Source organism: Netta rufina, assembly GCF_964035555.1.
Source record: "Netta rufina genome assembly, chromosome: 3".
Taxonomy (NCBI): domain Eukaryota; kingdom Metazoa; phylum Chordata; class Aves; order Anseriformes; family Anatidae; genus Netta; species Netta rufina.
The window spans coordinates 33,675,672-33,681,804 of NC_140125.1; positions in this window are offsets into that span (position 1 = coordinate 33,675,672).

The following is a 6,133-nucleotide window of genomic DNA, read 5'->3' on the forward strand; positions in this document are numbered from 1 at the left end:
CCAAAGAGGGAGGACTGTGAAGCTGTTGGAAGAGCTTGCCCCTTCACTTGTCCAGTAAAGATGAGCCCGTAAGGAATCTGTAAGGTGAAAAGATCTTCCAGTCCTCTAAGTACATCCCATTCAAGCCCCAAAATGAAGACAAACTGAAGCTACGTTACAGCTGGAATTGTCCTGTCCCCCAGGTAGGTCTGCAGGTACCTGCAATCTTTTGCTGCTGTAGCAACACCTGGGAAAGTGTGTGATGACCCAAAGGAGGCAGCTGGCCTGCCAAGCTCATTTCCTGGTGTGAGCCAGTGGGGTTTGTGTGATGGGGCCAGGGGCTCGTCCATAGGCAGTGCTGGGGAAGCACACACACAGGGCAACAGCTTCCTGGGAGAGATTCTGGCTGCCTCCCTCTGCAACCTCTTCCTTCCAGCATGAGAAGCCGGGAGATAGCTCTAATTCTCATCAGGATTAAAAATAAGACTGTGACCAAATTTGGCTTGCCCCGCTGGATTCGTAAAGTGTTTATGAAAGAGCTGCATGGAAATGAAACCTGGGGAGCAATTGTTTAGCTTAGTGGCAACGGTAACGAGGAATGTGAGATGCATACATGATATCTGGGCTCAGGGGCTGAAATCTGCATTGTTACCTTTTGTTTTATCCTCTGTGAACTCTCATTTTCAGTAAGTGAAGGTCATGTAAAATGGCTCTTTACCAGCCCACATCCACACCCAGCAGACCAGCATTTCCTAATTAGGTTATATTCAATCTTTATAATGTGCTTGTAATAGATGCGGCATAATCTCAACTGATATTATTCACTTCCCAGGAATGTACAGCTGAAGCTGCTCTGCAGGCTCTGACTGCAAACAATGGGTGTGCAGCTGACAAATAAAAGTAGCTATTTTACATGCCCTGGTCTATTTGGATTCCATTATTCAAGCGATGTCTGCTGAACAGGTATTCACATTGAAAAACAAGCACAATTACAATTTTCTGATGTGGCAGCTATTTTTGAAACTCATTAAAGCTTGCTAGGGCTTTTCCCATGCAATGAAAAACTGGAATTGCCTGTTGTAATATTGGCTGGCAGATATGAATGGTTTCAGCTCACATTTTATAATGAAGAAATGAGCTCATGCTATATAATTGCGGGCTATCCCCAAGAATATTTTTATTCAGCCTTATTGTCAGACTAAATTAAAACCGCTGAAGAGCCTGGTTCCTCATGATGCCAGGTGCTCTCAGCTCCCACAGTAGTTAAGGGAAGGCAAGAGTACTCAGCAGTTTCAGAAGCAGTCCCTAAACGCTGATAGCAACGTGCTAATTTTTATATTAAGCAAGACAACATTTTGCAGAGTTGTCATTGTTCTTTTACTCTTTGTTTGTGAAGGGAGCAATTATTATTAAAATGAATATTTATTCTATACTTCATCCATTTATTACATTTACAATACAATGAACAATTTACAATGAACAATTACAACAACCTTTCAAGATGTTTTTTGTTTTTTTTTTTTTTTTTCCCTATTACTTTTCCTCACCTAAGCTTGAAACAGCCATTGACTTCCTTTTATTAAAAATTAACTAATTACCTATTTGAAGCTGCTGGTGATTATGGACAGTGGCATCCATCTGGCACTAGAGACTTGTTTGCATCCCCTCCCTCCAGCTACTGGGGGCTTGTGTCCTCCCTGGGGAGCTCCGTGGAGAAAAGTGGTCTGAACTCAGGGGACCCAGAGAGAGCAGAGGATGAAAGAAAGAAAAGCTGTTTGGGGCACTCGATGAACTACCACCTTCTTTTGCCAGCTGAATCGCTGCCTCACCCCATGCGCTGCCCCCAGGCAGAACTGGGCAGCCTGGGAACACGTGGGGGAAGGTTGGTGCCTGCACGCACACGTGCTTGCACATGAGGTTTTGTAATGCAGGAGGAAAAGGCAGGCTAGGGAAGCCAAATTGTGTGCAGTGTTGGAATACCAAAAAAAGTTGCATGTCAGCCATCCATCACTGATACGTAAAAGGTCACGTGAAGGCCTTGCTCGAACAGGGGGTCAATTAGCCCTTCTTTCTCCCCTGTGTCCGATGTGTTATCACCGCAGAGGATAATGAGTTAAAGCTAAGTAAGGACCTCGGGAGATCAGAGGTCACAGAACGAGAGGCTAAAAAATGGGATCCAAATATTATAAGTCTTTCAACACTGTTTTCTAGGTATTCTGTTAAATATCCCACCGGGAGGCTTCTTTTCGTCAAAGCTAACCACATTTCTTTGGACTTTCTTCTCTGAGTGATTTCAAATATATAAAGAATTTAGATGAAAAACAGATCTGTATTTTTTCATTGTTTAAAAAATGGTAGAAAATGCACATTTCTCAGAAGAGTGATAGTGATTGTATTTATAGAAATTCCCAAAGTGACAGTTACAGAAATAATCCATGGCAAACAAGTTGCAGAAGATTTTTCCCTCAGTCAGATCACATTATTTCTTTCCAACGCTGCATAATAATTTCCATGAAAAGAAGCTGCACTGTGTAGCTCTGATCATTGCTTTGACTTGGTAAGAGCAATCAGTGAGGAAAAACTATAAGGCTGGGGAACAGAGCAGCTTCCAAATAGGATTGTTATAAGGAAGATGGTTTCTGTGTTCTTTGGGCTCAGGGAGAGAAGAAAGTGGGTTACTTTGCAGCAAAGAGAGAAGTAAGCTGCTTATCTGCCAGGAAAACAGAAAAAATAATGGTACTGAAGGGATGAATCTGTGGAGCTACTGCAGGGGGCTGTGGGGTTTCCATCAGCAGATGAGTTTAGCAACAGAGGATAAATAGACATGTGAGAATAGCCTGGCCCTGTCTGTGGTTTCCCAACCCATCCACAGTGCCTTGGGGATCTGTGGGGCACAGCAAAAGGTGGCGAGGGAGGTGGATTTGTGCCCATGATTCAGCAGCCTGTGTCAGGTAAATGTAAAGGCGCTGTGTTTCCCCTGGAAAAGAGAATGGAGTGGTCCAGAGGTTTCTGAAAGGTTTTAAAAGGAAAGCTTGCTTGATCCTGCATAAGGGCAGAACAAGGAGGGGATGACCCTGAAGTCCCTTCAGACCCTACAGTTCTATAACTCTATAAATCAGGTTATCAGAAATGATGTGTGTTTGGGTATGTCCTTTGGTTCTTCGTGATAAAATTGGCACTCCACACAGACTATTAAAAGAGACCAAAATTCAGACTATTCCTATATATGATTACTAAATACTATTTAGGAATGGCATTTCAGAATGCAACCTTAAGGAGCACTGGAAAATAGCATTAGACAGATTTTGAAAAAGGTTTTAGTAATATGTTGTTTGTCATCGTAAAATGAAGAGTGGTTATGTTAAATAGTTTAACTTCTTAGCTTCCAGAGTTTATGTTAACGGTGTGTGTTTTAAGGATCATAAAACCTTTCCCAAAGTACAGCTTTTGAGCAGTCGATTTCAAAGCATAAGACTCTGCTTAATGATCCTCACTAAATTCATAATCTAGCTGCAGCTGAAAGAAGTGCAAAAATGCCATGGACTTGAGTTGGACACACATAAATAAAACCAATACTATGACAAGTAGAAGTCATCCTGATTCAGGAAGGCACTTAAACAGATACTTTAATACTTACATTCTCTAGATATCATGGGGACTAAAGTATTCAAGTATTCAAGCATGCCTGTCATTTAGGAATCTTAAGACTGTGCTTTAAACTCCAGTTTTAGTTCCTAATGTCAGAGGTTTGAAACGACAGGAGAGACAGCCTTAATCTGTGGTGGAAAGGGACCAAGCAGTGGAAGATTCCATCATTCCTTGCAATCAGCTCAAAATCTGCATGTTATTAACAACGCTGAGGCTTTAACTGCTAAGAATTTGGAGGAATTCAGGATCTTGTAGGAACCATCATTCCCCCTCCGACAAATACAGTTCTGTCCTCCAGGGTTTCCTGTAGCACACAAAGCTGGGAAACGGATTGGCAATTTTTCTGCAGAGAAACTGAAACTTTTCTCTGAAATGTTAGCGCCTCAAAACAATAACTGCATTTACTTGTGTTAGAATGCTTTCCATTTAATGTATTCCTTTGGTTCTTCATGATCAAATGAAATTCAGAATGGATTTGAGGAAAAGGTTCTTCACCGAGAGGGTGGTCGGGCACTGGAACAGGCTCCCCAGGGTGTGATCACTGCACCAAGTGCGCTGGAGTCCAAGAAGCATTTGGACAACTCTCGCAGACACATGATCTGATTTTTGGGTGGTCCTGTGTGGAGCCAGGAGTTGGACTCCATGATCCTTGTGGGTCCCTTCCAGCTCAGGATATTCAATGGTTCTGTGGTTCTATGATCCTTGTGGGTCCCTTGCAGCTCAGGTTGTTCTGTGAGATGTGACCCATGTGGTACACTTGGGCGCAGTGCAGGTTAAAGAAGACATTCCCTGTACTGGGGTGGCACAGCCTGCTTTCTGTAATCCTACAGTGCCTAACACAGGAAACAAAAAGGTAAGACCAGCGATACGAGTACAACTGAAGTGGTGTTGCTGCAGCTGCTGGCAGAACGGGCTTTTAGGACCAAAGAGAAGCTGCTTGTCTTCTCACCACAGCAACACGAAGCACAAGCATGAATCTCAGAATGGGAAAGACAACAGTAAAATGAAGGGGGAAAAGCTGGAACAGGTGCCGCAGGTCAGAGGCACAGGAGGTCGCTACATGAAAGAGCATGAGAGGGAAACGAGAGTTAAACCAACTGTGGCACGGTACACTGACGTGCAGAGGTGTGGAACCCAGCTATGAAAAAGAACCAAGAAAAAAGGATGGGGAAGAGGCAGGGATGTGCAACACGACTGGGACAAGCTTTTCAGTGTGCCGCTGTGCAGCACTGGCAGCCTGGCATTACAGCAGGTGAACCCGTGCGCCTGCCTCCTTCGTCCTCAGACATAGCTCTGTGGATTTTCGTCAGCTTCAGCACAAGAAGCCACGCACATGCATGCCCACACACATTTCCTTTCTGCACTAAAAAGAAGCGTGAGCAATGTCATCCCTCAAGTGTCCCGTTTCAAACGTCCTAAACCACTTAAATTAGGCTCCAACATGAAAAAGCAGTCTCAAGAATAGCGTCGGTAGATTAAAGGTAGCGTGGAGTGCATTGGCGCAGAATAAATAATTGAATAATTGCTAACTTGGACATGTATCCAAAGAAGCCAGCATTTATTACAGAATTCTTTTCTTTGCTTTTGCTTACACAAACTTTACAATAGCTGTTTTCTCTGAGTGTCCTGCTGCAGAAAGCGGGAGCAGCCTCTGGGCCGCTCTCAAATTTACTTTGGCTTTTGCAGCAGTGACTGAGAGTTACTGGAAGCAGGAGCTCTCCAGCCAAGCCCTCGGCCCCATCGGCTCCCTCTGCCTCCAGCCACCTGCTCGCTGGGTGCCCGACCCCAGATGGGTCCAGCATTGAGGCCTCGCATGGACTGGGCCAGTGCCTCCCCTCAGACATTGAACCCGCCTGGGGAGGGCTGGGGCTGTTACAGAGTAAAAATTTTGTTACACGAGTCAGGTGGCTAAAAGCATTTTGGCAGAGTTGGAGATAGTGCCACAAGGAGGCATTTTGTGTTTAGGGGCAGTACTTTCTGCAGAGGGTGTATTCTGGGGATTGGGATTGGGGTGCCCAGAGCCACCCCCTGTGTGTGCCAGTCTGCAGGCACGTGGCCCACTGAGATGTCCACTATGTTCTGGCACGGCATTCGTGTCAGAGGGAACATGACTCTCTGGTGGCAAGGTGCTTTGGCATCAAAACGCTCCCACACCAAGAATGCAAGGAGAGTGAAGGGAAATATCCTCTCTCCCACACGTGTGTAAATGTGAATGTGTCCAGGGAAGGGCTACAAAGCTGGTGGAGGGCCTGGAGCACAAGTGCTGTGAGGAGCGGCTGAGGGAGCTGGGGGTGTTTGGTCTGGAGAAGAGGAGGCTCAGGGGAGACCTCATTGCTCTTTGGAGCTACCTGAAAGGAAGGTGTGGGGAGCTGGGGGTCGGCCACTTCTCGCAGATAACTGGTGATAGGACTAGAGGGAATGGCCTCAAGTTGCACCAGGGGAGGTTCAGGTTGGCAATGAGGAGCCATTTCTGCTCAGAAAGAGCAGTCGGGCACTGAGACGGGTT